General features: G+C 39.5%; 1 long non-coding RNA gene across 12 annotated transcripts in view; it reads right to left on the bottom strand.

Annotated features, from left to right (window-relative positions):
- LOC111557992 overlaps nucleotides 1–26,601 on the bottom strand; it is a 474,951-nt gene that overhangs the window by 107,459 nt on the left and 340,891 nt on the right. For all 12 annotated transcript variants that reach the window (XR_006590782.1, XR_006590783.1, XR_006590776.1 and 9 more), the window contains 2 exons: nucleotides 5,274–5,348; nucleotides 4,490–4,659 (listed from right to left, as the gene is read on the bottom strand). This is a non-coding gene — a long non-coding RNA (uncharacterized LOC111557992). The remainder of the gene's footprint in view (nucleotides 1–4,489; nucleotides 4,660–5,273; nucleotides 5,349–26,601) is intronic.

The raw sequence follows: 26,601 nt of genomic DNA, 5'->3' as shown, positions 1-26,601 counted from the left end.
TTCCTTGTCTTTGAATTTTCCTTCCTCCTCCTTTTTAATATCTAGTGCACTTCTGTTATGTGCCAGACATTGTGGTAGGTGGTGGTAATAAGCCATGAGCCATGCCCTGAAGAATGTGCACTCTTTAAGAGGGAGAGACAAGTAAATTGATATGAATCCTGTGGAGTGCTAAGTGTTAGAGAGGTGAGGGTGCTCTTAAGGCACAGAAAAGTGGCAGTTTATTCCTCCTGGGAGAAGGCTGGTGAAATTCCTTAGAAGAAATGATGCTTAAGTAGAGTTTTGAAAAAATGAGTAGGAGGTATATAAAGTAGGGTTTTTTAACCTGGCATCCATGGATTCCTAATAAATCTATGGATAGAGTTCCGTGGGTCCGTAAACTTGGAAGGGACCAAAAAAGGGACCACCTTTACTTTCACTAATATTGAACCACATTTAGCATTTCCTTCAATTATAACTGCAGGAAACAAACCACAGCAATATTAATGGTCCCAGTGACAATGTCACCAACAAAAATCCTAGCTGTTTTCATATCACATCCATACCATATATTTTAGGCAATTTCAAAACATCCCTAATGTTCACTACTCCTTAATATTATAGCACTGGACCTTATTCATCCAAAAATTACAGTTACAGTTCTACTCCTGGACTATATCAACATTTTAATAAAAATTACACATATGGTCATATCAGAAATTAATTTTAATAATTTCAATGATTTTAATCTTTTGATAACTCAATCTCAATATAAATTGGTTTCTCATGGATTCTATGTATTTTATTTCAGACATTTAAAAGTATTACTCTGAGAAGAGGTCCATAGGCTTCAGGGCTATGGCAGTCTGGAAATAGGGTCCATGACACAGAAAAAGTTAAGAACCCCTGAATTAGTAAGAAGACTGGGGAAAGGACAGTGGTTCTTTCAGGAAAACAAAAAGTTTATGTTTGACTTTGAGCACTTTATCTTGATGTTTCAAATTATACATAATATTTATTTATTAAAAAATGTATTTATTTATTTATTTATTTATTTATTTATTTATTTATTTATTTATTTATTTTGATAGAGAGAGAGAGCACAAGCGAGTGCACAAGTGGGAGGGGGCAGAGAGAGGGAGAGAATCCCATGCAGGCTCTGCACTGTCAGCAAAGAGTTCGATGTGGGGCTTGAACCCATGAATCATGAGATCATGATCTGAGCCCAAATAAAGAGATGCTTAACCAACTGAGACACTCAGATGCCCTATACATGTTTCTTTACAAGCAAATGTTGCTGGTATGAAGACTAAATATGTGCGTGTCAGTTCTGTGAAATACAGTGAGTAATATATACTCACTATGTTTTCATAGGGACGTGTTCCTGGGGAACAAAACTATTGATTAGGCATATAAATAACTCACAAAATTTCTAAGTCTGACAAGGACAGTCTGTCATGGCGTTAGACTCTGTAGCCAGTTGTGGGTGATAAAGGCCAAAGAAAGATGCCTGAAATACTTACTTACTCCCTTTTCCTGCATGAGCAGAATGCTAACGATCATTTAAGATCAATCAACATTTGTCTTACCTGAATTTCAATGGTTGGATACGTGCTGGAAGTAGAGAATATGCTAAAATTTTATCAAATATTAATGGAGGCATCTCATAACGTAGGAAAGAATACCTGACCAGGGATCCATAGCCTCAGGTCATAGCCCCAAGTCTGATACTAATATGTGAGTCACCTTGTGCTTGTTTATTATTGGTAAAATGGAGGCAATGACTCTCGCTTTAACTTATAAGTTTGCTCTAGGATCAAATATGTTATTATATTTTATGTTATGAATGTAGAAATAACAGTGAAATGTTTTATCCTTGCATTAAAAATATTTTGAATATAGAATCTTTTAGACAAATGGGATTGAAAAATATATCTGTATGTATAAAATATAAAAGGCAGATGTAGCATATGACATATTATCTGTAACATAGGAGTTAAATTCTTACAACACTGAAAACATTGAACTTGCTATCCTAAGCCACTGGATTATTCCATAATATCATTTCTGTATGGCTGGTAACAGGCTTTCAAATATGACCTGTAGGAACTGTAGTGCAAGACAGCAATGAATTTATGTATGCGCTATTTAGATTTAGTGGCACTAAGATCACAAGAAAACACATTTAATTAGTGGAGTGCATTCAATTCTAAGATTTAGATCACTTTCTCCAAATAAGCTTGTTCTTCATAGGAATCACGTAAGCACATGTTGACAAATATTGCAAACAATGGGAGAAAGACACCTATCTCAGGACTTTTCTTCCTGAAAAAATTCTATTCTCATTTATTATGCTTTTCATTAAAACTAGCAAAGGATGTAAGTACTGGCCTGGGTCTTCTATTCTTTAAGTCAATGTTGAAAGTTTATTTCTGCAGTAAAATACACCTTTCACATTCTGAGTGTCACCATATAAATCAAACAAAGAGAACTGCATTCCAATTCTCTCCATTACCACAGAAACATACAAGTTACCAACCAGAACATTCTTCCATTTTTAGCTTGAAGTATTTTTCAAACTCAAGTATGCTTAGAAGCATTCTTACGTCAAGGCTGTTGGTGATTATACCTGTTAGACTTATTCTGTATAAATTATCTAAGCCAAATGGAGTCCAAAATACTGACCCTTGACTGCCAATTGGAATAGTCCCTAACCCTCAATCATTTGCTAAAAGAGACAAACGAGCTAAATTTGAGTTCAGAAACTACTGCCTCTGAATACAAAGAAAAAAAAGAGCAAAGCTTAATATGCATCTGGGAAAGATACAGTTAATGCAGAAAGAAGAGAAACATGGGGTACCACTCTAACCAGCTCATGGTCATAGCTTCCCAGGTACAGTCACCTGCACAGAGATACACAGACATACATTTATCAACTCACATAAATGGACCGGAGTGACTACACATTCTGAAATGAGAAGAAAAACCCAATGAATTTCCCCCACATCTTAGACAGTACATACATCCCCACTAACACACTCCCTCAACAAGAATAAGATCCAGAAGTCCTTAAACAGTTTTGTGGGCATCAATTATAAATTAATGAAACCTGCTGAGGGCAGACACACAAAGACACACAGTTCCAGATGTAAGCATTGAAGCAGGGCAGACACCTGACAGAAACAGTCAGAAATTCCAAAACCGAAAAGATTGTATCCTGGATACCAAAGCAAATGATGGATTCAGGATGAACAGATTTGTATCCTGGACAGTGAAGCACACGGTAGGTTTATGAAGCATGGGAAATGACTTCTAAAACCATTCTCCCTACTACCCAAATTAAAAAAAAAACAACTTAAGTCTAATGGTTCCTATCCTTTATAAGGTTGTCCTTGCAGTGGACAAAGCTTTGGTCAATGGTCTTGGTCTTTTCAACTGGCTTCAAGGGCTCTGCCTCTGAATAAGTCCTCAGCCTCCTTTCTTTTTCCATTCTCTTGGGTAAGGGATGCTCTATTTACTTCATGTGAGCTTAGATTTATGAGGTGCTGAGAAACAGGAGTATGAGGCCCTTCAAATTTTTCTTCTAGATTTAACTGCGAGTCAACACAGCGTCTTGGCATTGGTTAACACATTTGCGTTATAAAGCTGTTTGTTACTGGAGCCAATCTGATGCCTCAGTGAAAACAAGAACAAAGCAACAACTGAAGAAGTCTTCCCCTTATTCCCCCCAAAACAGCCCATTCCTTTCTGAGTCCAGACTCCTGACTGCACATGAAACTGTAGAGCACTGACTAGGGGGGTAGCGGCACTCCCTCCTCAGCTGGAGACTGCATTCAGAAAGAATAGATTTTTCCTGGCTTCTGATAGTCTGAGACATTGTGCCTGTCACTCAGAGGGTGAGAAAAATAGGGTTCAGAAGAGAAAGCAGAGATGTATAAACAGATGCGAGAGTGGGAAGAGCATACAAAGTAGGGAGATGGCAGAGACTGATATCACACCTACCCCAGGATGGGCCACTCTCCCTGTGCCTGAAAGAGGCTTCCAGGCTATTTTAATTATAAATATTTATATCCACGGAAGCAAATTCAGAAGGATTTATATCCCAGGAGAGCGCAGATCAATAGATCTGAGCAAACCTCATCTCCAGGCTGACCACTTAACACTGTTATCACCGATTAGGGCTGCCCGGCCCTCTGGGAGGGTGTCGGGTTCTCCTCTTGTCCTTTGTAGGTCCACCCCATTCTTGGCCCCAAGAGGAAATCAATATCAGGAGGCACGGATCGATACCCAGGACATCTGCTTGGCTGCAGCGGCTCACCTTAGGACAGGAGTTTGGTTAGCCCTCATCTATCCCGCAAACTCCCTTACAAGCCCCTACACCCTCCCAGTTCTGCTGGGGGCATCCCGAGTTTGATCTTTAGCTCATTTAGCAGAAATGCGGCTGACTCTTTTGAGTAAGGAAAGAAAAACTTGGTTATCATTTGCCTCACTTTCCAAAAGTGAGGAAACTTACCAGACCTCAAGGATTGGGTCATTTCCTGCCTCATGCTTCCTGCTGCCGACTCTCCGGCCACCAAGTACTGTCGGAGCGGCTGGCGCTGGCTGGGTTTCTGTTCCAGGTCTGCCTGCGTCTCCCTATGCTTGGTCTGCAGTTGATAGATCCTCTGCTCCTGAAGCATCCAGCTATTGACCCGCCCAGGGAAGAAAGAAAAAAAATGGAAAAAAAATCAATTAATACTAAACAGCTTAACAAAAACCCTGCATGCATAGCACAGGCCTGAAGCTTACAGGGTAGGAGTTGGGGTGGTCTCAGTGACAACACTGGTTGTGAGGACAGGCTCAGCCAGCTAGAAAAGCTGATGTTCCAGGGACAGGAAGCCAATATGGTAGGCGTGATCACACATACAAACACACACACACACGCACACGCACATGCACAAGCACACACACCCATGTCAGCTCAGTCTGACATGCCCTAGTCTGGGAGCAGAGGACAGTGCAGGTGCATGTTCATTGTGAGCTGGTGCGGGGTGACACATTCACCAGAACAGAAGGGTTGCAACCAAACTCATAGAAGGGGTGGGTATTTTTCTGGTTTTTTTTTTTTTTTTTTTTTAGGGGGGAGGGGGAGGAGCGGAAGGGGAGGAGATATTGTTTTGTTCTGAAAAGGTAATACCATTTACATGTTGCAGAGAGGTACCCCGGGCATTTCTTCGTGCGTCTCCCCATCACACGACCACATGCAGGCACACATGAAGCTTTTTAAAGGGGAGCAAGAAAATGAGGGAGCACCATACCTCAGCTGCCAGGCCCTCTCTCTTCTGCAGGAGCTGGCTTTGAAGGTTCAGGATTTTTGCATCTCGCTGTTCCAGCTGTAAAGAGTTTACATAGGGAGGGAGCAAGGAAGGATCATGAATGTCAACCAATGAGCAATTAGCATGACAAGACTAAAGTATTGATCCACTAAAGCTCACTGCACTGCTGTAGCCCCAGAGGTAAGGCAGCTCCCCTGTCACTAACTCCGACAGTGCATTTCAGAAGCCTGTAATGTAGGGCTGGCTACTTTTGTAACCCTGACCCTTTCTCAGGGCAGGGGAGGGTGGCACCCTCATGCTGCTCAGCCGCAGCTCTAAGAGGGATCTCTATCCCTGGGCAGAAAGCTGCAGAGAAGAGCGGAAAGAATGGAAAGATTTTGGCTGTTCTACTTCATTCATTTTTTTTTTTTTTTAAATACAGCTCCCTCCCGATGGCACCAGGCAGCTCTAGGTATTGATTGGAGAAGGGCTAGGGAGAAATCCTGGCCTGACAGCTGGGGCTGGAACTAGTGTGGTTTACCATTCTGCATGGTCAGGGGCAAAGTACCTTCTGTAGTACTAACTTCTGGCCAACCCAAATATGTACTTCCTGGGCACATTTTACTCATTTTAAACAGGAAGGTCCAAAATGGGAGGGGAAACGTCTTATTTCACTAAAGAGGAACCCTTATTCCTAGGTGTAAGTCCGTAATACAACAAAAGAGAAAATGATGGAGTGTGGGATTCGGCAGACACAGTGTTTTGATACACCAGCCAGGGGAGGCATTTCCTGTTAGTTTCTCCATTCTCCACTGATTCCTCTCCGTGCTACTCTTAATTATACACATACTTGCCTTTCTTCATCATTCTTCTACTTTTTCCCTATCCATTCCACACCTTTACAAGTTCACTTCTTAAATTGCTTTTCCATTTCATTCCATAGCTTCATTAAAGATCTACTAGCAGTCCATCTCCTCCCTGAAATCTTCCAAGTAGTGGTGATCATTTATTCTTTTCTGAGCTTTTACTATGTGCCCCAAACTTCTCTCCAATGATGGGCAATAACAGATATGGTCTGTATACTCAAAGAACTTACAGACTAGCTGAATCAATGAGCTACCCATTGACAACAAAACCACCCATCCATTCTTCTTCCGTCCATCTATCCATTTGTTGATTCATTCAATCTGTGCTTATTGAGAACTTCCTATTGTCAGGAACTGCTCTTTGCTAAAAATATAAAATGTGACAGAGACTTGAGTGCTTGCTGATAACCATTTCCTCTTCTTCTTCCTGGGTAATCTATATTTCCCAGCTTTTTTTGTAATAGAGCCTCATGACTGAGTTCTGGCCAAGAGAATGTGGGTGGAAGTGATACATGCCTGGCCTGGCTCATAAAAACCTTCCACCTTATCCTCTGTTCTCTTTTCCTTCCATTGTAACCTTGATGGCAATATGTTGAAGATGGTGGTGCAATCTAGGTCTGGCAGAGAGTTGCCTGGATCCACAGTGGATTATTATATGAAGAATAAATCTGTGATGTGAAGTTACTGAGGACTTTTTGTGTGTGTTAATGTCCATGTAGCAGTTAGTGTTATTCTTACTGACTAATACAAATGTTAAATAAGAATAGACATAGCACTTGCCTTCACAGAGCTTACAGTCTATTCAGTGAGAAAGAGATTTAAATAAATAATTACAAAAATAAATGTAAAAAGACAACTGTGATAAGTATAATAGGGAGAGGTCTGAGCCAATATACACACATATCAGAGGAAAGTTACCTAGACAACTGCGATTGTGCAATTATGCTGAGAGCTGAAGGGTAAGCAAATTGGGAGAACATGAGGACATTCCAGAAATAGACAACAGAACCAGCAAAGTTGCTATTGTAAGGAGTGAGGTACATTCTAGGAACTGAAAGAATCCTTGTGTTAGTAGAACAGAGAATGAGAAGAAATATGGTGCAACATTAGGATGGGGAACTGGGTAAGGTTCATTCAGGGTCTTGCAAGTTATGGATCTTAGTTTCCATCCTAAGATCACTGGGAAGCCACTACAGTGTTTTAAGTAAGACTGATAACAAAGTTTTATTTGTATGTTGTATGAGAAGTTCTCTCTGGCTGCAGTACGAAGAATGAATTGATAGTCTCATTTCCAGCCATATGGCAGAACAGAAATATTCCTTTCATCAAAAATCTTAAGATATTCCAGCTAAAGTAGAACAAATCTTCTTTTATTTTATTTTATTTTATTTTATTTTATTTTTTTAAATTTCTATTTAAATTCTAGTTAGTTAACATGCAGTGCAATATTGGTTTCAGGAGTAAAACTCAGGGATTCATCATTTACATACAACATTCAGTGCTCATCATAACAAGTGCCCTCCTTAATACCCATCACCCATCTAGCCCATCCCCTACACACCTCCCTCCATCAACCCACAGTTTATTCTCTACCATTAAGACATCTGTGTTTTGTTTGTTTGTTTTGTTTTTTAACAAATGGCTAAGTTTGCAAGTACAGAACTCCCGAAATGCCTTGAAGAGCACTGCCTAGTCTCAGTTACTGGAGAGATTAGCTTTTAACACTCATGTGGACCCAGTGGCCCATACAAGTTAGGAAGTTAGAACTGATATTCCCCATACAAAACTGGGACCCCCTAAAAGGATAGCCTAGGGGGGAAAAAAGAAAAAAAATCTGTTTTTCCAAGGATGCTTAACTTCCCCTGACCCATGGGTGGGAAAAAGTCTCCCCTGAGAATTTGCGACTATGCCTTACAGGTTTGAGGATTTGTACTTGCTACTCACCAAGTTCAGAGACCTCTAAGCTGAAAACTTAAAATCAAACTTGGTCTCAGGCTAGTAATGTTCCTGTGGCATTTGGCAAGGGCAAACCCAAAAATACTCTGGAGGGCCACAGCTTCATATAGGTCACCTGGAATTCTTATCAAGAAAACTCTGCTTAAGATATATCCACATGTTACAAAACTAAAAACCATGAGTGAGAGTAATAGACAAAGAAAACAGCATGATTCAGATGTCTGAGAATTTCAGATGATAGAGCAATCTGGAGGAGACTGCAAAGTAAGTGTGCTTAAAGTTATTAAAAACATGAAAGAAGGTATCAAAATCATACAAAAATAGTGAGGCCTAATGAGAAAATAGAATGAACTGGAGAGAGGTCATACAAGTAATGCATCAGGATCAAGAATGCAACCCTCTTGCCAAATGTGCAGGATTTGGTACATATCGGGATTCAGGAAGCAGTCATTTTTATCTTTCTCTTTTCGCTCCTTATGTTAGGTATGTAATTTACACAGGACAAATCTCCAACTTACTTTGTTAGTGATATCTAATGTATATGTGCATAATGACTGCCCCAAAGCCAGAAAATATTTTTCATATTTAAAACTGATGGTCAGCTCATAAGACATTCTCTGTTATGATTGTTAAAGTGCCTCATAGAGGAAAATATCATCTCAGTGTGATTTCTTTGCTTCTTTGCACTCTTCAGCTCAATGTTCTCTTTCCAGCTGGGCACAAATTGAGGACACTGGCCTTTTCAATGGTGGACAAAGAGCCATAATGGGAGGGAGGTGGCAAGTATCAAAGGAAGGCTCAAAATAAGAAAGGCTCATTATTTTATCAGAAACCTTTTTTCTTGCTACTGTTTTTCAAAAATTATTTCTATATCTCATAAAGGAACTAGGAATAAGTAATATAGTAACATCAAAAGGTTACCTGGTCAGCCTGAGCTGGTGCTGTGGAAGAACCAATATTGCTTTACAAATCCCATGATATTCCTTTATAGACCCAATTTCAAGTATAATAAGAGTTTTTGGTAATGGGGAGACTTAGACGGAATTGGATGATCCTAAGCTGGTGAGATCAGGTCAATTTCACCCACCTCTAATCTCATGAGACAGTGATCATGATCACTACCATTGTTAACTTTTTACTGAAGTTTGGCTAGTTGCCTGACCACGTGTTATTCCATTTAATTGTCAGAAAACCTCTGCAGAGTGGGCACTAATATCCCCATTTCTCAGATGACAGATACAAAAAAATGTAATAATCCAAATTCTCAAATTTTACATCAGAACCAGGGGTAGGATAAATGCCCTTAGCCTTCCTTAGCAGGTTTGGATAGAGGCAAAACCATTCATAGCACTAAAAAGAGCAGGGGCTCATAGAGAATTTCTTTCTTTGTGTACCTTTACAGAAAGTTGTGTTCTGAGCAGCAAAATGAGACAACTGAGCTCAACAACATTTGTTTCTCTTCCACTAGCAAATGTAGACTTACTCCAGTAGGAAAGAGAGATTTGGACAACAGTGATTTATCGAATTGGGTATACTTGTGAGGCTGCTTTCAATCAGGGCTGTTTATCATGAAAAGAGTCAGGTTATCCGAGCTCTTTTCTTTCTCCCTCAGCCAAATATCCCATTGATCCATGAGGTGTGCTGGTTGTCCCTTTAGATGTGTCCCTTTAGATGTGCCTTCTGGTCTGTCTGCACCAGGACCCCAAGGCCATCTTTGTCCAAGCCACCATCATATTATTCCCAGAAGCCTCAATGGGCCTGCCTGCCTGCACTTTTACAACTTGGGACCAGTTCTCCCCACAGCGGCCCAAGCAATCTTTTACAAATTAAATCAGACAAGTCTACTCCCTCTCTTAAAGCCCTCCAAGGCCTTCCCATTTCACTTTGACAAAACCCCCTTCTCTTTGCCAAGGCCTGCCCTACCCTAAAAGATCTGGCTTTGCACATTTCTCCCCTTGGCTTTCTTTGCTGGAATCACTGGGTCACCTTTCTGGTCCCCAAATACTCCAATATCCTGTGTGCTGGGCACTCAGTGTTCTTCTTTGCCTGGAAGTCTCCATTCCCACATCCTTCTTTGGCCGTTCTTCTTGTTCTTTAGCTGTTGGCTCAAATATCACCTTCTCAGAGACCACCCGCCTCAGAGGCCACTCCCCATCACCTTACCCTGCTTTGCTATCTTGCTTTTGAACACCGAATCTCAATTACCAAGCACAGTGCCTGGCATATGGACATTTAGTAATATTTACAAGAATGAATAATGAGTTCCATATCTTCATTGACACCCATGGTCTTCTAAGATAGAGGAAATGAGATACCCAATGAGTAAGAAAAGTTATTATTAGTAAGTCAACCTTGGAAAGAAAGTCTTTTGAGAATTTTCTCAAGGTAGATAATAATTTAAATGGGGAAATCAGAAGAGATAATTGTTTATATTAGTAATGTTGTGGGTGAAATTAGGCTGATAAAAATAAAAATCTGGGCTAGTGACTATTTGCACTTACTATTTACGAAGTTGCAATACTCACAATCAAGTGATATTTATATAGTATTTTTCCAGCATAAGTAGCACTTTTCACATATTAACTCATCTTTTTAAATAACAACTTTATGAATAAACAGGTATTATTCTCTGCATTTTACAGATAAGAAGATTATTAAAGGCATTATACCTAGTGAGTAGCAGGTCACAACATGGTCTGGTAAACCTGAAAATCCAAAGATCCACCTTAAGAGAATATTTTCATTTATAGCATACTTGGAAAAAGGACATATGGGATACACAGAGGAAAAACTATTGTTTAGGGTGGTGCATTAAGTTCCAATAGGCTGGTGTGTTCTTTTCCTAGGGCTATTGTAAAACAGCAGAAGTCTATTCTCTCACAATTTGAGAGGGTAAAAGTGCAAAATCAAGGTATTGGCAAGGCCATGCTCTTTCTGAAGTCTCTAGGGGAGGACTCATCCTTGCCCCTTCCATCTTCTGGTGGCTCTTGGCAATGCTTGGCATTTCTTGGCTTGTACCAACATCACTTCAGTATCTGCCTTTATCTTCACATGAATTCTTTCCTCTGAGTTTGTGTTTTCTCTCCTCTTCTTAGAAAGAAGGACATCAGTCATTGGATTTAGGGTCCAGGTTAAGCCAGTATGACCTCAACTTAACTAATTACATTTGCAAAGACACTATTTCTAAATAAGGTCACATTCTAGAATTCTGAGTGGACATGAATTTGGGGGAGATACCATTCAACCCGCTATTGATGGGAAGTTTCAAACTGTAATGCTTCCCTTTCCTGTTTACCCTCAGTTTCTGTATGTCCTCTAAAAGAGTAGGTATCTCTATATTTGCTAATAGCATTTTTCTCTCTCCCCTGCCAGTGACTTGTACCCACTAACTCTTATTCCTGTTCCTTCCCCCACCAGAAATATTTCTTTAATATTCTTTGTGGATTAATACACACACACACACACACACACACACACACACACACACACACACATCATGAATGTGTGCAATGTACAGTATTTTTAGAGCCTTTCTTAGGGTAAGGATCCTAATTATGTTCCTCAAGTCAAACAATTAGTAGATTCAGGCTGGTAGTATGATGGCTGTTAGGTCAAATAGTAAAATAACCAGTTTTTCCAGACCGTAGTAAAGGAAGGTTGGAGGAAGAGTTCTTTAATAGCTATAACAATCATAGAGCTCTATTAGTTACATAACTAGGATTTTTTTTTTTCAATACAAGATTTGAGGTTTGCAGTCTTTATGGTGTTCTTTCTCATACCATAGGAGTGTATATTTAAAAGACAATGCTCGGGGCGCCTGGGTGGCGCAGTCGATTAAGCGTCCGACTTCAGCCAGGTCAGGATCTCACGGTCCGTGAGTTCGAGCCCCACGTGGGGCTCTGGGCTGATGGCTCAGAGCCTGGAGCCTGTTTCCGATTCTGTGTCTCCCTCTCTCTCTCTGCCCCTCCCCCATTCATGCTCTGTCTCTCTCTGTCCCAAAAATAAATAAACATTGAAAAAAAAATTTAAATAAAAAAATAAAAGACAATGCTCTACCCTATGATCCAGTAATTGTACTACTGGGTATTTACCCCCCAAATACAAAAACACTATTTAAAAGGAATACATGCACCCCTATGTTTATTGCAGCATTATTTACAATAGCAAAATTATGAATTATGGAAGCAGCCCAAGGGTCCATCTCTAGAAGAATGGATAAAGATGACATGCTGTGTGTATGTACATATATATGTGTGTGTGTGTGTGTGTGTGTGTGTGTGTGTGTGTGTGTGTATATATACATATGTATATATATAATGGAATATTATCCAGCCAAAAAAAGAATGAAACCTTGCTATTTGCAACAACATGGCTAGATCTAAAGGGTATAATGCTAAGCAAAATAAGCCAGTCAGAAAAAGACAAATACCATATGATTTCATTCATACAGGGAATTTAAGAAATATAACAGATGAACAAAGGAAATTAAAATAATAAAAAAGAGACAAAGCAAAAAAACAGACTCAACTATAGAGAACAAACAGAAGGTTACTAGAGGGGAGGTGGGTGGGGCATGGGGGAAATAGGTAAAGGCTATTAGGACTTCGCTCGTCTGGATGAGCACTGAGTAATGTATGGAACTGTTAGATCACTATATTGTACACCTGAAAGGAATGTAGCACTTTATGTTAACTACACTCGAATTTAAAAAAAGACAATGTCTTATTTTAGAATTTCTTAGTATTGTTCCACTTGAAGCCAATAGGCCTTATGCCAAGTGAATGTTTACATAGTGTCTATCAACACTGTCTTTATATAGCAGCATCTCATGTTCATGGATATTGTGGTATGGAAGATCTCTCCTGTCTTCTATTTCATTTTCCTGCCCTGGTTATAGATATAGAGGAGGACTCACACCTATAAAGAACCATTTGTGTTTTATTTGCTTTTAGCTTGAACTAGCTCATTGTCTCATGGAATATAGTTATATACAGTTCTTACTGATAGCCAGAGACTTTCAAATGAAGATTTTGTTTGTTTTCTTTACTAAAGAAGCTTCTGGATCTTAGACCTTAAAATGATGTCTCTTTTCTTCTTGAAGGGAAAATTTAAAAGAAAACATTATGAAATTATGCCTCGCATATAATAGTAATTCAATCAATATTGATTTCATTTGGATATTTGGAACAATATTTTGACTTAGGTTGTATTGGAGGAAAAAACACAAATGGCATTTTCTCAGTAAGGGAAAAATGGTGTTGGAACAATACCCAACAAATGCACTAAAATATGTTCCAGATGAATTAAAAATATACAAATAAAACTGCAAAATTACTAGAAGAAATAATGAGCGAATTAAAAAAAAATATTGGAGTGATATGACACACTCCAGAAATCATAATATAAGGATTCATAACTTTATTATATTAAAATCAAGACAAATTTCTGTATGATAAAAACATCATAATTAAAGTAAGAGAGAGACAACTGGGAAATTTTATAATTCATATCATAACAAATTGCTAATTTCTATAATGTATAAAAAGCTTCTACAGATCAATGTATAAAACCACAAGACCTAATGGGAAACAAACAAATAACTCATAGGGAAAGAAATAAAATGACTTTTAAACACACAAAAACAATCTCACTTAGAGTAAGAAAATTCAAATTAAATCCTCAATGAGATACAATTTCATACTGAATATATTGTCAAAACTCCAAAATTATTGATAATGCAATGTATTGGTGAAGATGGGACAAAACAAGTTTTTACACACATTGCTGGCAGAAGTGGAAATTGGCACATTCTCTATAGGATGCGATTTCCTAAGATCCACTGAAATAATATGCACATACCCTTTGACTTAGCAAGTCCAGTTCTGTGAATTTATTCTACAGATATACCGGCACACATGTAATGGCAATGCATAGCAACTTTGTAAAAGATTAGCAATTACCTAAATGTCTATCATTTAGAGACTGGTTAAATAAATAATGTTTTATCCAACAATGAGATACCATGAAGCTGTAGAAATGACTGAGGACTCTCCTACGTAGAAATTCCTTCTCTGTAACCATTGCAGGAAAATGAAATAGGTGACAGGAGAGGTCGAGAAAGACCATAAATACCTATAAATATGATATATGTATTTTAAAAAGGTGCAGAGCAGGATGTTTAGTGTGTTCTTTGTGTAAAAATGACAAGGGGAGTATATGCATATATATATTTGTTTGCATATGCATAAAATATTTCTAGGGGTGCCTGGGTGGCTCAGTTGGTGAAGCATCCAACTTCAGCTCAGATCATGATCTCACAGCTCATGACTTTGAGCCCAATGTGGGCTCAGAGCCTGGAGCCTGCTTCAGACTTTGTCTCGGTGTCTCTCTGCCCCTCCCCTACTTGTGCTCTGTTTCTCTCTCTCTTTCTTTCTCTCAAAATATAAACATTAAAAAAAATTTAAAAACATAAAATACTTCTAAAAGGACACACAAAAACTTGGTAACATGGATTGCCATTGGGCAAGGGAATCGAGTAGGTGGGAGACAGAGAAAGAGGATTTTTGTTGGTACCTTTTGTACTTTTTGAATTCTAGGAATGTATTCCCTATTTAATAAGTTAATTAATTAATTAGAAATATCTCTCACATGTAGACATGCCCATAGCCGCACACACAGATCAAACTTCATTTGCTATGAGACTTCAGACCAAGAAAGATACGTAAATCCCCAGCATGCTAAGTTTTTGGCAACATTATCGGGTTACTGGGCCTTGGAAGTTAAAGACACAAATGTTATAATTAGGGTAAGTAGAACTCATCAGCCAAGCGTGTCCATTTGCTGAATTCCTAGCACTTATTATGCACATTCACTGAATGAAAAAATTAAAAATGAAGGATAAACTACAGCTTAAACAGAAAATGGCCTTTGTGGATAATGTCAACTATCCATAAAGTAAAAATAAACATGGTTGCTATACCTAGTAAGACCAGAGACTTGGTTTCCACCACCCAGCTGTGAGCTTGGTAAAGTCACTTAAGCTAGGACAGCTGGCTCCCACATTAGTAAATAGCGTGGACTAGAACATTTTTTTTTTAATTAAAAAAATTTTTTTACATTTATTTATTTTTGAGAGAAAGAGACAGAGCATTAGCAGGGGAGGGGCAGAGAGAGAACGAGACACAGAATCTGAAGCAGGTTCCAAGCTCTGAGCTGTCAGCAAAGAGCCTGACCTGAGAACTCACAAACCATCAGATCATGACCTGAGCTGAAGTTGGACGCTTAACCAACTGAGCCACCCAGGCACCCCCATGGACTAGAACATTTCTAATGCTTCTTCCAGTTGCATTTCTCTTAGAAATATCCTAATTATAACATTCTTTACCAGAGCATATGGCCAAGCTCTTTACTATGGGGTTACATCTACATCTCCAGCTTCTCAGACCTGTGAAGACCCCAGAGAGTTCCCTTGCATTTCAGTCTCACTCTTTTCCTCTTTGCCTTAAAATACACAAAAATCTTCCTGTTATCCAAAAAAGTCTCTCTGGAACCAATAGTTCATCTAGCTATCTTCCTGTTTCTTTCTTCCACTTCTCTGCCAAATTTCTTTTTTTTTTTTTTTTAAATTTTTTTTTCAACGTTTATTTATTTTTGGGACAGAGAGAGACAGAGCATGAACGGGGGAGGGGCAGAGAGAGAGGGAGACACAGAATCGGAAACAGGCTCCAGGCTCTGAGCCATCTGCCCAGAGCCTGACGCGGGGCTCAAACTCACGGACCGCAAGATCATGACCTGGCTGAAGTCGGACACTTAACCGACTGTGCCACCCAGGCGCCCCTCTGCCAAATTTCTTAAATATGGAGCTTAAGGGGTACCTGCTCCACCCATGATTTAAAACAATTGTCTTTTTTTTTTTTTTTTTTACAATTTTTAATGTTTATTTTATTATTTTTGAGACAGAGGGACAAAGAGGGAGAGACAGAGTGTGAGTGAGGGAGGGGCAGAGAGCGAGAGGGAGACACAGAACCTGAAACAGGCTTCAAGCTTTGAGTTGTCAGCACAGAGGCCACTGCGGGGCTTGAACTCACCAACTGTGAGATCATGACCTGAGCCGAAGTTGGACACTTAACCGACTGAGCCACCCAGGAGTCCCAAAGCAACTGACACTTCTGCCTGTCTCTCTTAACAAGGTGAAATTCACATTACATAAAGCTAATCATTTAAGGTACAATTTAGTGGCATTTAGTACATTCATAGTGTTGTCCAACCATTACCTCCATCTAGTTCTAAAATAACCTCATCACCTTCAAATCAGACCTCATGCCCATTAAACAGTCACTCCTCACTCTCTCCTCAGGCTCTGGCAATCATTTTCTATCTTTATGTCTCTATGGATTTAACTATTCTGGATATTTCATATAAATTGAATGTGACCTATGTCACCTTAGGTATCTGGATTATTTTACTTAGTGTAATTTTTTCAAGGTTCATCTTCTCTTGTTTACATGCATAGTTTCTTATATCTTCTCCTAAAATGTAGCTTCTGCTTATATCATTTGCTGCTATATCAACTGTACTTGGCACATATTAAATGACTGATAAATATTTGTTGACTGATGAATAACTGCACTACAGTTGTGTCAAATGTTATAATGATGGTGTATTGAAGGCATGGTATCAGCTCCAATAAGGGAGAGATCCTGGAGGGATTCTGTTTGAGTGCCGTGACATGTTTTAGTGTCTGGTTTCTAGCTTTCTACCTCCATGCCCACCTTCACAGTTACCACAATCATGTCTATACCCCATGCAACTCTGTGTCCCATGCAACCTACTGGAAATTTCCAACTTGTCATTCCCTCATCTCAACTCAACCCTGAATTTTTTTTTTTTTTTTTTGCACTTAGGCCTGCTTTAACCACTTTGTTCTCTTCACATGTGACATCCATCCTGTGAAAACGCCAGTTTCTTTAATGCTTCTAGTCTTATGTTCTACTCCCTAAGAGAAGCAATTGATTTACCCAGATTCTAAACATATCAGAGTTAGCATATTGTGATCTTCAACAAATCTGGCCTCTTCTTAACCACTGCCTATCAAAATTGCCCTTCTACCTGTATAAGGCCTTTGCTGACCATTGCAATTCTCATTTATTTGTCCCTCATCTGACCTCCTGAAGTCCATAATATCTGTACCTTTCTTTTTGGTACTTAACAAATATGATCTTGTTTAAATAGAAATCGTTCACTGATTTATCCCAATAGAATAGAAAATTCTTGAAGTGTAGGCTGTTTAAAAATTTTTAAATAATCTCCACAGCCTTGCACCCAGAACTATTTGCGTATTATATATACTTAAGTGGTATCTTAATGAATAAATAAATATGGATATTGAGAAACAATGACAAAATCTCTCATGGGCTGGGTACAGGTTTCCAGAGAGGCTAAAAGTACAGATGATTCGTATCTTTGCTTCCTATACACCTTTTTGCAGTAGTTCCCCAAAATGGCTGCACATTAGAGTCACCTGGGAAGCTTTACCAATTCCAGGGCCACATAGAAATTGTGACTTCACTGGTCTGGTTTGGAGGATGGGTGTCATGTGAAAACTCCCCATGTAATAGTAACGTATAGAATCACTGGGCAAGACTTTCAGAATGTATCATGTTTTACAAATTTCTAATTATGTATTTCCATGGATGCTTTCCTTTTTTCTTGAGTTTGTGGGTTTTATGTATGACAAATTTAGGTGTTATGTCAAATCAGTATATGACCTACACAGTACAGCAGGAGTACTGCTGACACAGGAAATTTCAGTTTAGAATAATCTCAGTATGGGGTGCTTGGGGAAAACAGTAAGACGTCTGTTGATAACACCGAAACAACAGAGAAGTGGCAGACACTATTTGTTGGTCATTCAATGACTACTACAACTTTTCTTCCTGGCTTACGAAGTCCAGATTTTGTTCAGGTGACAATGTGCTCATCCTCAGGGGACTTGCCTATTTGACAATTCCATTGTCCTTTTCTTAGTACTACCCTTCCCAGACTCTGAAGCTAAGGTGGCCGTACGAAAAAGTCACAGCCAATGATATTTATGGACAAGTCTACTGGTGGGCAACTGGGAAATAGTTTGCTTTCTAAAAAAAGAGACTGGCTTATGTGTGCCACCTATTTTCATTTCCTTTTCCGACTATATACTTTATCAGTCATCAGCATAAAGTAACAAACAAAGGGACAAAAAGCCAATATACTGAAGATAGCAGAACAGAAGGACAAAACGTTTTGAGTTTGTGATAATAATGTTGTTGAGTCTTTGGAACTACCAATGTCCTAACATCCTCTTACTATGTGAGATTGAATGTCTTTATTACAGACTCAACTAATAAAATGCCAGAAGCATTCCAAGCTGTCTTAATCTGCTTGTGCTGTCATAACAAAACTATAAATTGGTGGCTTAAACAACAGAAATTTATTTTCTCACAATTCTGGAGGCTAGAAATCCCAGACCTAGTTCCAGCAGGGTCTGTTCCTGGTGAAGTTTCTCTTCTTGGTTTGACATGGCTGCCTTCTCACTGTATCCTCACATGGCCTCTCCTCAGTGTGTATGTGGAGAGAAAGAACAGCTTTCTTGTGCTTCTTCTTATAAGGGCACAAATCTCATCTTGAGGAATCTACCTTTGTGACCTCATCTAAGCCTAATTACCACTCAAAGGTCCCATCTCCAACTATCATCTCACTGAAGGTTAGGATTTCAACATAATGAATTTTGGGGTGGGGGCTGCAAATACTCAGTTCATATAACAACTGATAGAAAATTCCTCTGTTCACATATAGGAATATTGTTAGCCTATGAATATGCCCAAGGTAAAAGAAAAGCCTCATGTATATTTTTAATGCCATTCTTCAGAGTTTGGTTGAAAATTACAGAATTACCATAAAGGAGAACACATACCACATAAAATGCAGCAAGAATACAAAATATACCCCCTCACCACCACAAAACAATTACAAAAGTAGGAATCATTTGTTTATGTGTATTCACTAAATATTCATTGAATGCTTACTCTGTGAATTGTGCATTTTGGGGATTTAAAGGTAAAAATTTCAGGGTTCCAGACTTGTATAATCTATTAGGATAGATAAGAGATATGTAAATGATTGATGAAGAAAGTATAATACTCACCCTATAGAGTGCAGAAATTCAGTGTTAGGAAAGAGAGCTTCATCGAAGAGGTGATTTGGCATGTCCCTTAGGTTAGCAGGAGAATTTCTATAGAAACCAGATGTGAACTTCGGAAGGGAGCCACATGAATACATGTTCTCAACTTAATCATGAATTTGGGGCTAAGTTTTAATCCTGCCCTTGCTGAGGAAGAGGAATTAATAATTGCCTGAAGGAAAAGATACTAACATCTTTAGGCTAGTAGGTTTAGGAACCTGGCAAATTAATTAACCCACAGACTATGTTAATACACTTAATAAAACATAAAATCCTTGTTTACTTTGTCACCAGATCCATCATCAGTACCCTTAACTACTGAGGACATAGGTACTTCAGCCTTTAATGAACTGTTGGGAAAAGGGTTGGACTTATGAAGGCCAATAAATTGGCCCTTTAAAGATAGCTAAAGCTTATGACAATCTAGATTATATAGTCTCTTCCAAACTTACACTCATCTCTATCATTACACCAGTGCTACTCCAGGCAGCCCACCCTAATATTTGCAGAACCTGGGATGAGAGCTTAAATGGAGGTCTACATACCATATGTCTAAATATTTAAAAGTTACATGTCAAATGGTTGCAGAAAACATGTTCTGCCTTCCTGCTCTGACAAATATATACATGTTCGTTAACACCCTGGAAGGCCAGGTCTAGTGACGAGTCCTCAGACTTTAGACCATGGCTGTGTGGGGAGTTAGCTCACAGTCTCCAAACTCTAACTCATTTCCCTGCTCTTGCCACCCTGGCTTTGTCTTTCAGTGTGAATGACTTCATGCACACATATGTGAACATTATGCCTGCACACCCAACAGCTCCCACTGCATGGGCTTGGTGGTGCACACCAAGAGGGTGGCCCTAGGGAAGACTCCTGTGCAGGTCTTAAAAATGCACTTAAAATTCTAGCGGGCTGGGTGGTAGAGTATGGACTAGAGGCGGGGAGGGCTGGGAGTGGGTAACCTCCTTTGATCTCCTGGACTCTTCAAACAATGGGAAGGGATGAGATGCAACCAGAGTAAAGCCAAAGGACAGCCCTCTAATAAGTTGTGCCCCAGCACTCCTTCCTCTGTTGCTTGTCAGGATTAAGAACTTGTGTGCAACAGAAAGAGAAATCAAGGAATCGATGCCATTTACAATTGTACGAAAATTCTTAAAATTCCCTAACCAGAGAGGTGAACTTGTGTGGGTTCTTTAAACTATACGAGCCTCAGTTTCCCAATCTGTATAAGGGATCATAAAGGTGCTGCTACTGCTACTACACATGGTTGTTGAAAGGTCCAAACAAATTTAACCGTGTATGTACAAGTGCTTTGTAAAGGTGCTATATGCTAGTAATGCATTGTTATTTATGCTGGTTTTGTCGGCCTGTTTGTTTTCCACTGTACCATGTACTAAATCAAAGGGCAAAGCAGCTGCCTGCTGTGCACATGCTCTCGTGTTCTCATTAACATATAACCAAAGAAGCAAATATAGAGAGTGGATGACAAAGGAGGCAAAAGGTTATTAAATATCCTTCAGATTTCATGTTTCCTAAACATGCTGCCTGAGTCCTCCAAGGCCAGACTGATTTCTTTAACTCTTCTGAGTTGGTGGACATGTGCTAATTTGCCTGGCTGATCTAGGCCCCCACGGATTGATGCCAGGTAAGGGACATTACTCTTCAGCTGTAGAGCAGGGTAAACTCCCGCATTAAGCAGGAAGCAGACTGATATCTCATCGGTTCAGCCGGCACAGAATATGCAGTGCACCTTTGTGGCAAAAGCAGGCTGCCGAACGAGCGGGGTGTGCCGGGGAATGAATTACACCCTGAGCTTCTGCATCCATAAAAATGAGGCCGTTCTGGGGTCAGGCGGGTGGGTGATGTGTCATGGAGGCAGGTTAAACCGATTCGACCCTCCAGCTCCCTGATTTGAAGCTGACAAAAGGGGCTGTGCTGTGGCTCTGGGCTCAGAATGATCTTACTAATGTCTCTGGCCATCGTGAACCAGGGAAGACTCTGGATTTCTCTTTCTTACAATTGTGTTTTCTTTCTTCTTTAAAAAAAAAAAAAACACCTCTTATTCCTATCTGTACAGGAATCCCAATCAGTGTTATTCTCGGGGTAGAGATTTTGTTATGTTTGGGGAAAAATCCTCATAATCTTTATCCCCTTTGAGCATCTTACTAAATAGAACAAATTGTGCTATTTCTGTTTTTTTGCTTTTCAAAAGCAATTACTTTCCTGTCATTTTTTAGACATTCAGGCAGAAGAGTCTGCCTTGATTACTCATCCTTCCTCCCCTCCCCCTCTCAAGTCCTCAGGCTTCTGCACTGCTAGAGAAGGATTCAATTAAATGAAGTGTCAATGGAGCTACAATGGTTTCAGGTCAGAGACGTCAGGAAAAAGCTGCAGAGCTGTGCTGCCCCCGTGTATGTAAATGTATATATTTATACCAGGGATGTCAACTTTCAGGACTCTCCTCTTCTGCTCTTCCCTGATCAAAGATGATTGCTGAGGCAATTACTGCAAAGGAAAAGAAAATCAGGGCCTCTCCTTCATCCTTGTGCTGTCGGAGTTTAATTGCTTGGAATAATGGAGCAGGAGTCCCTTTTCTTTGCACATGGCCATGCTTAGGCGCACACAAACTTTCACACATGGCTGTGCTGGGACACAAACACACACGATGGCAGTGTGGGAAAACATGCGTGTGCCCCCTTAGTCCTGATCCTCATACATGTGCAGAGGGCTCCCTGCACCACAAAGAAAAACACTACACTCTCTGACTAATTCAATAAAAGCCATGTATCTGGATCACAGTAAAAACAGTGTTTTTATCTTCTTTATGAGACTTAACAATTTTTATTCCCTTACTGAAAGAGATAGCTAAAGTTGAAAAATAAAAAATAAAAAAAAAGAAAAGAGAGAGCGTAGAGTGAGAAGTCACAGCAACAAAATACACAAATACTTCAAACTGCTTTTGTTGTTTAATTCTTCTGTACACATAGTCACAGAAGTCCTAGGTCTGCACAAACACTTCGCATGTTAAAACTCCTCTCAGCCCCTTTTGGCTTTGTGAAGGCAGTTACAGGGACAAATGGAGTATTCCATGCTATTCACTGTGTTCTAGGCTCTTCTATTTTGTTCTCATAAGAAGTGGAGAGGGATTCTCACTTGCATCAACAAATAGGAGAAACGACAGTCAGATGCAGAGAATTTGAGCTTTCTCTCTAATTAGTTCTGCTGTGTCCAGACACTGGGAGTGCACGCAGCTTCGAGCTAGGGTGAGTCCCTGGTCATGCATAGAACACAGGCTCTAAAGCATCCATATGGCAGATTTAGTTTTTCATTTCAGGCTCCCGAGGGCTGTCAGATTTTAAATATTATTATTATTTGGCCTAATTGGTTCCTCCTTTGATGGCAAGAGAGTAAAGACAGGGAAAAAATACCCTCACGAACCCTGTCAACACAAAGACGTGATGCAGACACTTGGCTTTGTGTTTCAACCACTCAAAGTTTTCCTTTTTCTTTTTGTGGATTAAATTGTTGAGGCTGTATACGTGAAGCACATGTCCATCCTTCCTAGGATAGTTGAGAATAAACATAGCTTTTCAAAACAGTTATTTACTATTTTCAACAGTGGTGACTGTTGAAATTAAGAAAAAAATTGTTTTCTGAAAATGTCAGAAAATGCTGGTGGTAGCTAACAAAGTGCAGACCCAAAAGGATCCCAAAGCACCTTATTTAGTAGGCGTGAAGATAAATGTGGGTATGTGGGAGGGCCCCATTGTTACAGTTGAACCCCTGATCGTATCTCTGATAGGGCCCTGATGTTACAGGTGAACCCTGATCATGTCTCTGATATTTTGGTTTGTTTGTTTCCTTGTTCTGGTTCCTAACTGAACCCTGGGCTTGGATTTTCCCTTTCTGATTCTCTTTCCTAACAGCTCTCGGTGCCTCACTACAAAGTCTGTACCTCCAGCTGCAGCCTCCCTGCTGCACTGATGCTAATGAGCTCAGATGCTGCCCAGCCTTCAGTGTTCAATCTAATAGGAGAGGCAGAAACATAAACAGATAATTAGAATACAGGATAAAGGCCATGATAAAGGTGATGGGAGAGCACCCAGGAGGGCCACAAAACCTGTTTGGGAGCGAAGGAAAAGACATGGGATCCTGTTATGGAGGAGGTGATTTCTGGGCGAGAATTAGCCAGCAGGCTGTCAGCTGCAATGCCCAAAGCAGCCAAAGCCACCTTGTATTTGTAATTAATATTTTCAAATGATGTGATCTCTCTAACCCTCATGTGATGGGAAGTCCAATGCTCTTTTCCAGAGTTCTGTAAATTCATGTTTTAAATGGCTTACAGTCCAGCTTCCATGGTACATATGATGTCACTGGCATTCAACTTCATTTGGCCTGTTCTTTCCCTCTGGTCTGTATGAATCCCACTGTGATATCTGGTACAACGCCAGTACTTGGCACTTGATCTGTATACACCACCCACACAGGGTGTTTGTGTGAATACCTTGAATTTTGGAAGGCTGGGGATCTGACATTCCATATTCTTAGCTCTTTCTTGGTTTTCCTATTTGCCTTTCTTTTCTGCAGCTCCTTGTCTCAGACTCCTCCCTTAGCAACTCAGCTCTGCTACATCATTATGGCAAGCAGTAAGAGAGTTCTTTACCTCTTTCACTGCTCCAGCATGCCTCCGTATACCCGATGTGTATATCCACTGTCCCGCTTACATATGTACACAACATACTTCCCTCGCAGAGGCTTTGAAATTTTAGAATTTTCCTTCTTCCTCCTCTACCTGTCACTGCAGAGATGGATTTCCTCATCCTAATGATTATAGAATCTTTTCTCGTTATCTCCCCAAAAAGGTAGGGTCATTCCACAAATAGTTACTGTGCAACTGTGTGCCTGGCTCTGTTTTGTAGGCACTGGAGACATAGCAGAAAACAGAGTCCTTGTGCCCACAAGATCAGCATTGGTTTCTAATACCACTTCTCGTTTTTCCAAGAGGTAAAACGTATTCAATGAATGTTTGCTGGGGGAAAGTTCTCACTCAACTTTCTTCTGCTGCCTTATCTCCCTTTATTCCACTTCACCAATCTCATGCTCCAGTCCCCACTGCCAACTCCCCAAAGGCCACCAGACCATTCCTGCTTCTAGAACTTTGTAAGGGATATTTTTAAAGCTAACATTTATCGTGTTTTTCTCATGAGCTTTGCAAAGTGCTTTATATGCATTCTTTCATGTAATCCTCACAAAAACCCAATGAGGTAAATAATATTAGTTTCATTTTACAGATGAATAAACAGGAGCTTAAAGCAGTTACTTTTTTTTTTTTTGCCCAATAACTGCTATCACATCCTACCCACCCATAATATCCAATTCTAAATCATGTGTTCTCTCCCACCTTTGAAATTCCACATCACTGTGTTTCAGCTCTCTGACTAGCCTAATTTACTAATACACATTTTTTTTTTTTTAATATTAGACTGTAAGCTCCTCAAGGTAAGGGGTGGATACAGTTCATACTTGGATCCATTCTGTTCTTTGCATAGGGAAACATCAGTAAATATTTTTGGATTAATTTAAATTAAATAATGATAGCAAATGGCTCATTTAAAAAAGGGGGTGAAGCAAATGGCTCATTTAAAAAAAATGAACACTTAAATTATCTGTATCTATGAGAAAGTTCAAAATACTGTTCTGGATTGAGCCAGAATTTTGAAATAATTTTAAGTATTATATAATATCTCTATAGTATGAATTCACATGGCTCTAAACTATTTGAGACCATTCTGAATTATGGTAGGAATAAATTAATACTACACAAGTTAAAAAACTAAAAATGAAAGTTAAACCAATTTTAGACTCAATAATGAGAGGTCTTACAGCTGCTATTGTAAACAACATAATTTATGCTTTCAGTACAGAGAAATTTTGTACATTGCTTGGGTGAGAAAAGACTTGTAGCTAGAAAACAAACTCTGTTCCAAGTGCCCAAGGTCTATAGTTGGTGGAGTCAAAGACATTGGTTATACATGCATGGGCCCAATTTCCTTCTATTTGTTCCCTGACAGTGAATCTATGACAAAATGTTTTCTCTAGGGTCACAAAAAACTCATATAGAATGTCCACTATAGGTAAGGGCTAGAAGGAATTACAAGTGTCAAATCCATTTCTTTGTGGTAAAGCTGAAGTCTGTCTATTTCTCTTCCATGCCATGTAACCGATATTTATTTTATATAGCTACAGATAGCAGTTAGAATGGATAGATAGCAATGCCTAATATAGGTGAAGATATGAGGAAATAAAAGTAAAAGAGAGGATGACTACTGGAATAAAAGAATATTAAGAGGAAGTGGTAAAAAAACGAGGAAGTGGTAGAATATGGACAGTAGGACTTAATAAAGAGAATATAGTTCATTTTTACTAAGGCTATCACTCATTTCAAAAAAACGGCTTTGCCTCATTGATTTTCACTGGTCATTGAGTCATTTATTTGCTGGCTGGTGCTTTGATTCTTTAAAAAAATTCTTTATTCAGCTGCTTTGAACCTCTGTAATTTTGTGTTATGTGTTGTACTACTCAAATGCCAAATCGAGCAATGTTTTTATTATGAAAATGTGGTTCCAACAGTTTTGTAAAAAGGATATAATCTGTGTGTAGTCAAGAAAAAGCTTCCATGTAAGATTTCTCAACTATACAGATGATGACCTTTATGAAGGGCACTCAAGACTTTCTAGCAACAGTTTTCAGGTTATCTTAACCTTAGTGTGCTGGGTATTTTCCATTTACCCTTCCAGATTTACTCTGCCTCCTTCTTCACTTGGTTTGTGTGGAGGCTGATCTCTGTGAACTGTATCAACTGGCCCCCTTGTCTCTGGTTTCCAGTTGGTTCAGCTAAAGGGAATCAGTGGTAAAAAGGAGATCCTCTCCCTTTCTGAATATCTGTTGAGGGCAGCTGTGTTCTCTGACTGAACACTGCAACTCTTCCCAAATGTCTTCTCTATACAGCACTCTTGCCTTCCTCACATTCAAGGCCAGGGGTGGTAACAGCTCCCCTGTTCTGTTACTAGCTCCAGGATACTGCACTATACCTTGCCATTATTTGCACCTCTGCCTAAATATTTGTAAGTAGTGCTGAAGTAGGCCCTCTTTAAGTTCTTACTCTGAGTATGACACCTGTTGCTTGCTGAGACCTTGATTGGTATATTCAGGTATCATCTAAACTTAATTCTTAATACTTTCTACCTGGTCCCTCTATTCCAATCAGGCTGTTTTGATTGGTATACCTAACCCA

The sequence above is a fragment of the Felis catus genome, chromosome E2, assembly GCF_018350175.1.
Source record: "Felis catus isolate Fca126 chromosome E2, F.catus_Fca126_mat1.0, whole genome shotgun sequence".
Lineage (NCBI taxonomy): Eukaryota > Metazoa > Chordata > Mammalia > Carnivora > Felidae > Felis > Felis catus.
Note: the sequence above shows the minus strand (reverse complement) of the source record. Positions and strands in the feature narration are given on the sequence as shown.